At 36.0% G+C, this 12,039-nt stretch overlaps 1 protein-coding gene across 4 annotated transcripts in view; it reads right to left on the reverse strand.

Moving 5' to 3' along the window:
* Window positions 1–12,039, reverse strand: part of ARNT (aryl hydrocarbon receptor nuclear translocator) — a 63,981-nt gene that overhangs the window by 49,999 nt on the left and 1,943 nt on the right. The window lies entirely within an intron of this gene.

The following is a 12,039-nucleotide window of genomic DNA, read 5'->3' on the forward strand; positions in this document are numbered from 1 at the left end:
ATATACGGTCAAACGATTTTCAACAAGGGTGTCACAACCGTTCAATGGGGAAAGGATAATCTTTTCAACAAATGGTGCTGGGAAAACTGGATACCCACATGTTAAAAAAAATGAAGTTGTATCCTTCCTTACATTACCTCATATACAAAAATTAACTCAAAGTGGATCAAAGACCTAAATGTAAGAGCGAAAACTATGCAACTCATAGAAGAAAACATAGGGAAAAAGCTTCATGACACTGGATGTGGCAATTTCTTGGATATATCAGAAGCACAAGCAACAGAAGTAAAAAATAGATAAATTGGACTTCACTGAAATTAGAAATTTTGTGCATCAAAGAACACTGTATCAACAAAGTAAAAAGGCAACCCACAGAATGGGAGAAAACAGTTGTGAACCATATATGTTATGAGATTAAAATCCAGAACACATAAAGAACTCCTATGTCTCAACAACAACAAAAAAAGACAACCTAATTAAAAAATGGACAAAGGACTTGAACATATGTTTCTCCAAAGAAAATATACAAATGGCCAATAAGCACATGAAAAGATGCCTAACATCACTAATCATTAGAGAAATGCAAATCAAAACTACACTGAGATATCACCTCGCACCCATTAGGATGGCCACCATGAAAAAAAAATAATAATAATAATATGTGTTAACAAGGATGTGAGGGAATTGAAACTCTTGTACACTTTTGGTAGGAATATAAAAGCTGCAGCCACTATTGAGAATAGTATGGAAATTCCTCAAAAAATTAAAACTAGAATGAATATATAATCCAGCAATTCCACTTCTGGGCATATACTAAAAAGAACTGAAATTTGAAAGCAGGGTCTTGAAGAGACACTTGTACAACACCCATGTTCAAAGCAGCATTAGTCACAATAGCCAAGAGGAAGAAGCAACACAGTGTTGATCAAGATGAATGGATTTTTAAATATGTAGCATATACATCCAATGGAATACTATTCAGCCTTTAAAAAGAAGGAAATTCTGCAACATGCTACAACATGGATGAACCTTGAAAATATTATGCTAAGTGAAATAATCCAGTCACAAAAAGATGACTACTACAGGATTCCACTTATATAAGGTACCTAGAATCGTCAGATTCATAGAGTATAGAATGGCGGGATGGGCTGGAGGGACTGGGGAACAAGAAGTAATTGTTTAATAGGTACAGAGTTTTAATTTTCCAAGATGAAAAAGTTCTGGAGGTGGATGGTGGTGACGGCTGCACAACAATGTGACTATACTAATGCCACTGACCTGTACACTTAAAAATAGTTAAAAAGAATATGAAAAAGATGTACATATATAGGTATAACTGAGTCATTTTGCTGTACATCAGTAATTAACACAACACTGTAATTCAGCTATACTTCAATTAAAAATAAATTTTAGGGGCTTCCCTGGTGGTGCAGTGGCTAGGAGTCTGCCTGACAATGCGGGGGACATGGGTTCCCTGGTCCTTGGTCCGGGAGGATCCCACATGCCGCAGAGCAACTAAGCCCATGCGCCACAACTACTGAGCCTGTGCTCGAGAGCCCGTGAGCCACAACTACCGAGCTCGTGTGCCTAGAGCCCGGGCTCCACAACAGGAGAGGTCACCGCGATGGGAGGCCCGCGCACCACAACAAAGAGTGGCCCCCGCTCACTGCAACTAGAGAAAGCCCGTGTGCAGCAACAAAGACCCAACACAGCCAAAAATAAATAAAATAAAAATTGTTTTTAAATTGTTAATATAAATAAACTTTTTAAAAGTTAAAAAGGCAAATTTTTTTTTTTTAATTTATTTTTTGGCTGTGTTGGGTCCTCGTCTCCGCGCGAGGGCCCCCTCCAGTTGCGGCAAGCGGGGGCCACTCCTCACCGCGGTGCACGGGCCTCTCACCGTCGCGGCCCCTCCCGCTGCGGAGCACAGGCTCCAGACGCGCAGGCTCAGCAGCCGTGGCTCACGGGCCCAGTCGCTCCGCGGCACGCGGGATCCTCCCAGACCAGGGCTCGAACCCGCGTCCCCTGCATCGGCAGGCAGATTGTCAACCACTGCGCCACCAGGGAAGCCCGCAAATTTTTTTTTTAAATAATTTTTTTTTAACATCTTTATTGGAGTATAATTGCTTTACAATGGTGTGTTAGTTTCTGCTTTATAACAAAGTGAATCAGTTATACATTATGTTCCCATATCTCTTCCCTCTTGTATCTCCCTCCCTCCCACCCTCCCTATCCCACCCCTCTAGGTGGTCACAAAGCACCGAGCTGATCTCCCTGTGCTATGCGACTGCTTCCCACTAGCTATCTATTTTACATTTTGTAGTGTATATATGTCCATGCCACTCTCTCACCCTGTCACATCTTACCCCTCCCCCTCCCCATATCCTCAAGTCCATTCTCTAGTAGGTCTGTGTCTTTATTCCCGTCTTGCCACTAGGTTCTTCATGACCTTTTTTTTTTTTTCCCTTAGATCCATATATATGTGTTAGCATACTGTATTTGTTTTCCTCTTTCTGACTTACTTCACTCTGTATGACAGACTCTAACTCCATCCACCTCACTACAAATACCTCCATTTCATTTCTTTTTATGGCTAATATTCCATTGTATATATGTGCCACATCTTCTTTATCCATTCATCCGATGATGGACACTTAGGTTGCTTCCATGTCCTGGCTATTGTAAATAGAGCTGCAATGAACATTTTGGTACATGACTCTTTTTGAATTATGGTTTTCTCAGGGTATATGCCCAGTAGTGGGATTGCTGGGTCGTATGGTAGTTCTATTTTTAGTTTTTTAAGGAACCTCCATACTGTTCTCCATAGTGGCTGTCAATTTACATTCCCACCAACAGTGCAAGAGTGTTCCCTTTTCTCCACACCCTCTCCAGCATTTATTGTTTCTAGATTTTTTGATGATGGCCATTCTGACCGGTGTGAGATGATATCTCATTGTAGTTTTGATTTGCATTTCTCTAATGATTAATGATGTTGAGCATTCTTTCATGTGTGTGTTGGCAATCTGTATATCTTCTTTGGAGAAATGTCTATTTAGGTCTTCTGCCCATTTTTGGATTGGGTTGTTTGTTTTTTTGTTATTGAGCTGCATAAAAAGGCAAATTTTATGTGTATTTTGCCACAATAAAAAAATTTCAATATATAAAAAAAATTTTTGAGGTGGATCTATATCATTGAGATGGAAAGTTATTCACCATATATGATTATGGAAAAATAAGCTACAGAAAATTATATATAATATAATCCTTTATAAAGTTTATATGCATAACAAAAGCCTAGAAGAATTCATTTCTATTTACTGCATGCCTATTATATGCCAGGCATTGTTGCAGGCCCTAGAGATAAAACAATAAATAAAAGAAACAAAAATCCTAACTTTTTTTTTTACATGTTAGTGGAAGAGAAAGATAAATTGAGAAATGATTAAAATATAAAATGGGTTGATAATATGAAACTGACATTTTATAGGTAAAAAATGGATAGTCATTTCATTTGGTTTGACCTAACAATATGTTATATAGTGATAAATGTGGAGAAAAATAAACTAGGGGAGTCAACTCAGAAATACATAAAGGTTCGGGCTTCCCTGGTGGCGCAGTGGTTGAGAATCTGCCTGCCAATGCAGGGGACACGGGTTCGAGCCCTGGTCTGGGAAGATCCCACATGCCGCGGAGCAACTAGGCCCGTGAGCCACAATTACTGAGCCTGCGCGTCTGGAGCCTGTGCTCCGCAACAAGAGAGGCCGCGATAGTGACAGGCCCGCGCATCGCGATGAAGAGTGGCCCCCGCTTGCCGCAACTGGAGAAAGCCCTCACACAGAAACGAAGACCCAACACAGCCATAAATAAATAAATAAATAAATTTGAAAAAAAAAAAAAAGAAATACATAAAGGTTCAAGCAATTTTAAATATTGAGGGAAGACCTCGCTGAAAAGGTTAACATTTAAGGAAAGGTCAGAAGGAGGTAAAGGAACAAACCATGCAGGTATCTGGGAGAAATGCATTCCAGGCAGAGTGCAAAGACCCAGAGGTGAGAGCATGCCTAAGTTCTAGAAATGGTGTGGATGACATCATGGCTAGAATGGAGCGAGCAAATGTTACACAATAAACTATTAACAGTGGTCATCTATGGGATGGCATTTAGAGACTCCTATATTCGATTTTCTACATATCCATTTCATTTTCTCTTTTACATTAAACATATATTACTTTTACAATCAGAAAATGCATGATCCCAATTTTTTAAAAAGAAAATTTATGTGCATGTGTCTATGTTTGTGGCATGCGTTGAAAATCTGAGAGAACACAGCTCAAACTCTAAAGTGAGATAAATCTAGATTCCAATCCTTAGGTTACCACTTACTACATATGACCTTGGGCAAATTATTTAATCTCTCAGGGTTTATCTGTAAAATGTAGCTAATAACAGTACCTACCTTTGGGGAAGATTAAATTAGATACTGCATGTGAATAGTGCCTGACACATTGTAAAGTACGCCTTAAATAGTAGCTTTGTAAAAATATATTGACCACCAATTTTTCAACTGGTTTTGCCATTACTAATTTTTACATTACAAAAGTAATATATTAAAATATGGATATACAGAAAATCAGATGTAGACGTCTCTAAAAATACGCAAACAACACAGAAGCAAACAGTCAAAAGTAAAATCCTCCACACATATACCCCAAATTCCCCCATGGGAAACTGCTGTTAACATTTTGATATGAATCCTTCCAGACCTTTTCCTATACACCATATATTACAGGGTTTTAGCAATTTTTACATAACAAAGGAGAGGGACCATATTATATTTATTCTGAAACTTTTATTTTTTTCAATTAACAATGTATCTTGGAAGGTATATCATGTCAATAAACACTGTTAGCTCATTCTTTTTAAGTTACACAGTATCTCATAGTACAAAAGTACACATTTACGACATTTGTTTCAATGAACATCCTTGTATATCTTTAAGCAAAGATGCCAGTATTACCTACAACTAAAAAATTTCTAAAAATGACTCGCTGGATCTAAAGGAGCACATTTAAAACTGTCCATTACCCTCCAAGAAGGTCATATCAATTAAGAACCTCACCAATGGTATCAAATTATCCATACCTCCAACAGCACTGGACCTTAGCAATCTTCAAATTTTTACTAATTTTCCAGGTATAAAATGATTATCATTGTTGGTTTGATGTGGATTTCTCTATTATTAGTAAGACTGAGTTTACTTTATATGTTATTACTATTAACTTTTTCTAGTTAAATTTTAAATAGCTAATATATGTAACTTCCCTAAGAAAAAAAAAAATTTTCCCATAAAAAATAAATTCCATACTTTCAATAATAGGTTTTTATGGGATCTAAAGGTTAGAGAAATTTAGAGAAAAAAAAGATAATTGAGATGGTTTAAATTAAGGTCTGACACAGTCCCTAGCACAGAGAAGGTACTCAACAGGAAGGAAAAACTAAAGGAAATAAAGCCACCAGCCAGCCAGACAGCCAGCCAGGAAGTTTCAGAAAAGTAGGTCAAGCTGGACTTCAGAAAAACTAAAGAAGAGGAAAAAGGCATTCCACATAGACAAAAGAACATGAGCAAATCATAAAGGGAGGTATGAACATAGCTGTGAGGAGCTGTAGGGAAACAGGCCTATAAAGAGCATAGAGTCTGTATTCAGGAGAAAATATAAGATGTCAAATGCTAGCCAACTGTAAGAAGGCCTTGAATGCCAAGATGAAATCTTAAATCTGATTCAATAAGCAACTGAAAGACAAAATATATTAAGTCAGAGTGACAAGAAGAAAATGTAAATTAAAAGATTAATTTGACAGATTTAAAATTTGAATAGAAGCAGGGAAACTAATTAGACTAATCAAAAATGAGGTGGGGGGTGTAGAAGGCAGGGCAAAAGCTAAAGCTAAAATAAAAAGGATTAATTTGATATCTGTTTAAGCAGCAGATGGATTCCCAGATCCTCTCCCTGTCCCTTCCAGCAGGGAAAATGCCCCTCCACCACCCAGTCAAAAAACTGATTTATTCTCTGGAGAGTGTAAACCAGAGGTCCTCTGGACTGGGGAACACCAGACAAATTTAAAAGTGAGGTTACGATACTGAAAACAGGGAAACTAACAGCAATGTATGCAAAATGGACGTATCCTGTTGTACTGCTTCTTTCCTGTATTCCATGTTTCCTCTTTCTTGGTTTACTCTCGCCTATTGGTAAAGCTCATCCCCTAGTAAGTTCCTGAGAAAGAGTATAAGGGAAACCTTGGGTATGTGAAAATATCTTTCTTCCACTTCACTAACTGATAGTTTGCCTAGGTATGGAGTTCTAAGTTGGAGATAACTTTCCTTCAGAATTTTGAAGGCATTGCTCCATTGTCATCTATCTTCCAGTGTGACTACTGAGAAGCAAAACTAATCTGATTCCTTCTTATTTTTAACTGAGCAATTTTCTTCTCTCTGGAGCTTATAGGATACTCTTTGTATCTGATAGTGAAATTTCATAATAATGTGCCTTGAGTGGGTGAGTTTTTCATTCATTGTTCTGGCTCCTTCAATTTGAAAACTCTTGCCTTTTACTTCTGGGACATTTTATTTAATCAAAAGTTAAAAGTTTGGTTAAAAGAAATAAAAATGGATGTCATTGGGGAGAAGGAGCTGAGAGAAGGGGGTAGAGGACTGCTGTTTTTATAACAAATCATGTAAAACTAAGTCATTAAATATATGCATGGGTAATTTTTATTAAAATAATTTTTAACATATATATGTTTAAATAAATCTATTTTAAGAGTCACAGATGTAGAAAACAAACTTATGGTTACCAAGGGGGAAAGGGGGAGAAGAATAGTTTGGGAGATTAGGACTAACATATACACACTACCATATATAAAACAGATAACTAATTAAGAACCTACTGAATAGCACAGGGAACTATACTCAATACTCTGTAATGACTTATATGGGAAAAGAATCTAAAAAAGAGTACATATACATATATGTATAACTGATACACTTTGCTGTACAGCAGAAACTAATACAACATTGTAAATCAACTATAATCCAATAAAAATCAATTTTAAAAAATTAATAAATACATCTTTTTTGGTATATATTTTATATTGTTAAAATGTTTTATATGTTTTAATATCCTTATATGTTTAAAAATGCTTTTTTTTAATGCAAAAAAAACAAGATGTGATAACAATCAGATAAATACATAAAAGAATCCAAACACATCTAATTGCTTAGCCTGGGGAACTGGAAAAACTGCAATAGTCACAAAAGATACAGAAAAGTTAGGAAGGTCAGCAGATCTGAAGGAAATACTGGTGACCATATATGTAAAAATAACATGTTACACTTATTCAAATAGAGGTTTTTTTAAATAGATGAAAATACAGGAAAAGAAGCTTATGTAAGAAGACAGGAATAAAAATTTTAGAGAGTCTTCAATATATAAAAGATAAATGAAGGGAAGGAGATACAGTAGTTACCAAATAAATGTTTAATTGAGGCAGGTAGGTGGGCAAATAGAAATGAAGGAAGTTGATTGGCTTACTAATTAATTAATCAATTAAGAGTTCCAGTCCCAGGAGTGAGACTAGAAAAGGAGAAGCATAATGAACAAGAAAAAGAAAATGAGCAGGCCTAAGGAACAAAGAAGGAAGAGCCAGTGAGAAAGAACAAGCAATGCAGTGTCTCTGAAGCCAAATTCAAGAAGTTCATCAAAAAGGGACAATTATGGGATATGAAGAACTAGGAGAAGGATTCCAGTAAGAGTTAAGGATTCCAGTAAAAGTTATTTAAAGAGCTGAAAAACAACTATGAAGAAAGAATACAAGAAGTTATAGAAAAGATTTTAGGAACTGCAACACTCTTCCAGCAACTTTTTCAGCACCTTGCACTCACTTCTCCATCCAAGCAACTGTGCCATCCTGGCTGTCCGATGAAGTATTTCACCTTCTTCATCTACTAAAAAAGACAATACCCCACCCTCCTCCTCCTCAAAAAGTATCCATTGTGCCACATTTCTGTAGGAAGTGACTTTAAGTCACAATGGAGAAAGTCTTATAACTTAGTAATTAAGAATACTGACTGTGTAAAGACCACAAATAATAAATGTTGGTGAGGATGTGGAAAAATGGGAATCCTCAGACACTGTTAGTGGAAATGTAAAATGGCGTAGCCACTGTGCAAAACAGTATGGAGGTTTCCCAAAAAAGACTAAAAATAAAACTACCATATGACCCAGCAATCCCACTCGGGGGAATTTATCCAAAAAAAAAAAAAAAAACTAATTCGAAAAGATACTTGTACTCCAATGTTCACAGCAGCATTATTTACAATTGCCAAGATATGGAAGCAACCTAAGTGTCCATCAACAGACAAATGGATAAAGAAGATGTAGTACATATATACAATGGAATACTATTCAGCCATAAAAAAGAATGAAATTTTGCCATTTGCAAAAACATGGATGGACTTGGAGGGTATTATGTTAAGTGAAATAAGTCAAACAGAGAAAGACAAACAGTGTATGATATCACTTATATGTGGAATCTAAAAAATAAAACATACTCCTGAATGTAAGAAACAAGAAACAGACTCACAGATATAGAAACAAACTAGTGGTTACTAGCAGGGAGAGGGAAGAGGGGAGGGACAAGATAAGGGTAGGGGATTAAGAGCTACAAACTACTATATATAAAATAAATAAGCTACAAGGATCTATAGTACAACAAAGGGCATACAGCCAATATTTAATAATAACTATAAATGGAATATAACCTTTAAAATTGTGAATCACTATGTTGTACACCTGAAACATATAATATTGTACATCAACTATATTTTAATTTAAAAAAAGAAAAAAAAACTCCTATAAAAAAAAATGTGACTGTGTAGATGGACTGCCAGCAATCAAAATGTCTCTACCCACCCCCTAAAAAAAACTGTCTCTACCCCCTACTAGCTATGTGACTTCAGACAAACTAATTATTCACTCTGTGCCTTAGTTTCCTCATCTGAAAACAAGAATATTAATATATACCTCATGGGAGTCTTGTAAAGATTAAATGAGGGGACTTCCCTGGTGGTCCAACGATTAAGAATCCACCTTCCAATGCAGGGGACCCAGGTTCGACCCCTGGTCAGGCAACTAAGATCCCACATGCTGCAGGGCAACTAAGTCCGCACGCCACAACTACTGAGCCTCCACACCACAACTAGAGAGTCCACATGCCACAACTACTGAGCCCGTGTGCTCTGGAGTCTGCACGCCACAACTAAGACCAGACACAGCTAAAATTAAAAAAATAAATAATTTTTTTTAAAGAAAAAGATTAAATGAGATAAATATATGAATATTAAGTGAGATAATATATTTAGAACAATATCTGGCATATAATTATTGTTAGCTATTATAAATTAATTCATGATGTTAATGGCTTAATTAGTGTTATACTTTCAAAGGTATTTTCATATTAACAGTGCATAAAGATATGAACCTCCAATGCCAGGTTTTACAACATTCATTTATTCAACAAACATTTACTGAACTGTAGTCCTACATACTAGGCACCCCTGAGAGCAGTAGGGTGCTGTCGTGAACAAGGGAGGTAAAGGTCCTATTCTCATGGAACTTAAATTCTAATTAAGTTGTTAAAGTCATAAACTTAGTTTGTCTACTCAACTACAGAGAAAATGTGAAGGGACAAATACAAAACGAAGAAATGATGAAAAGAGATGCAAATTTAGAGAATTTATTTGGAAACTAAGAGATGGTTTCTAACATACAGAATAGCCAACAAAACAGGAAAGTGTAGCCTGGAATGTAGTAAGAACTTAATAGATGTTTAATAAATGTGCCAGTTCCTCTCTCTAGGTTTGTTTTCTTACATGTAAAATGATAGGAGTTATCTTGAATCCAACTCCAACATTCGTTGATGTCTACTTATTGAAATCATCACAGCATATTAGGCAGCATTCTTAAAAACAGATGGCTGTACAGGCAGGGCCTATCACTGGGTGTGGATGATGGGCCCAGATAGACTCCACTGAGCTCAGGCCTTGCATTTCACAAGAGCTTTAAATGTATTCCTTTACTGTTACATCTAAATAAGATCAGCTATACAACCACAGAGACACTGGATAGCACTGACAGAAATGTCACCCTTGCACCTCTATACAGGACTATACCGCCAGGGAATTAACATTTAAAATAAATATTGTAAATAGCCTGAAGGGAAAAAAAAAAAAAAGATGGTTCCAAAGACAGTTTCTACAATTAAGGATTCAAATTTTACTAGTTTTGAAACTAAATATGCTCCAAATGTCATAACCTAAGTAAAATCAAGGAAAAAAATGTTTAGTTTCCTTGAGTGTTGCAATTTAGTTTTTTGAAGATCAACCACCACTTGGTACTGTGGAAATCCCTATTGTTACTGCCTTGGAAGAAAGTCATCCATAGCAGACAACCACAAAAGACTTTCACAAAACATCCATGAAACAACGTATTCTCATCTGTTACTGGATTGTTTGAGTAGAGGAGTAGGGCTGGAATGCAAAAAACTAAAGTGAGAGACCACTATTTCAAAACAACAAGAAAACTAAAGTTCCAAGAATGCAGAAGTATCTACTTCTTAATTTCTAAAAAAACAGAAAAGATTCAGTTTGGTGCCACAATTCGAACAGCATAAAAAGTATATGGATTAAGGTTCTTTTTCAAAAATGTTAATTGTATTTCAATTGCTGAATTAGTAAACTATATTTAAACACTTTTGAAATAGGTTTCTGCAATACAATATAATTTTTAAAGTATCTTGGCATCGTAATTTTATACTGCATAAATTCCTATTTTCCCGTATCTGAAAAAGGTTAAGTAAAGGTAATGGGTAAGAATTCTGCTAATTGATGCTTTAAAAACTATAATTTATGGAAGTAAAAATTATGTGAAAAAAAAAAAGTTTTCCTAAGTGTCAGCCTTACAAACCCAAACAAGTGTTCCTTCCTTTGCCTTCTACCCGTTCTCTACCCACAATAAATGGTACCTAATACCACAAAAAGAGGTCCCTGGGAAAGAGACCAGAATCAAGGGAGGAGAAAACTGCTCTCCTAAAAATTCATTCACATCTCTGGTTTGAATACTGAATTATAAATCAAATAACTAATCTGTTCCCAAACAGTGCCTTAGCCAATGCATTACAAATCACACATGCAATTTTTTAAATGTTTCTCAAAATTTTTAGTATTCCATAGACAAGAAAGATATAGCCTAAGACTTCATGGACCACCTACCCACTCACTTCTACTTGCCAATTGTAAGTAGAATTAGTGAAAAATAATAGAATATGAAGAATTATCAATTACGCAGAAAAAAGCCACCACCACATTAGAACTATTACTTAAACATAACTCTTAGATTGTGGAGTATAAACCATACCTTACTCTTCTTTTGATCCAGCACCATGTTAAGACATAGAGAAAAATGCAAAGGAACCAGGTCCCCTGCAAGACCCTGAAGGGCCACCAACAGTCTCTAAATCAAACTCTAAATACAACCAAAATGATCATCAAGTATTGTTATTAACACTAAGGATTAACTTAAATGAAGCTTAGAAGAGTTAAATAATTATTACCAAAATTCTTTGCAGCCGTATGTGAGGACAGAACAAACAAGAACCATAGGGAAACTTAACTAGCAAAATGACAAAGTAGAAAAAACTCAAAGAAATCAGTCTGATGTCCCTAGTCCCTAAAATGACTCTAAGGAGAAAAGGTTTGACCATGCAACAAAGAATTCTGACCTGAAAACCATTTACTTTCTTTTCACTGAGCACAGTTCATTTCCACCCTGTGTCCCTACATTTATGGTCCTCATTTCCCAAAATGCAACAGGCTACCAAAACTCCACAATGCAGCTATCATCTCTTCCTTTTGATACAAAGGGGCAAAACGAGAATTGAAGGAGGAAAATGCACTTTCTATTTTAATTATCATGTGTTGAACTTG

The sequence above is a fragment of the Eschrichtius robustus genome, chromosome 3 (genome assembly GCF_028021215.1).
Source record: "Eschrichtius robustus isolate mEscRob2 chromosome 3, mEscRob2.pri, whole genome shotgun sequence".
Lineage (NCBI taxonomy): Eukaryota > Metazoa > Chordata > Mammalia > Artiodactyla > Eschrichtiidae > Eschrichtius > Eschrichtius robustus.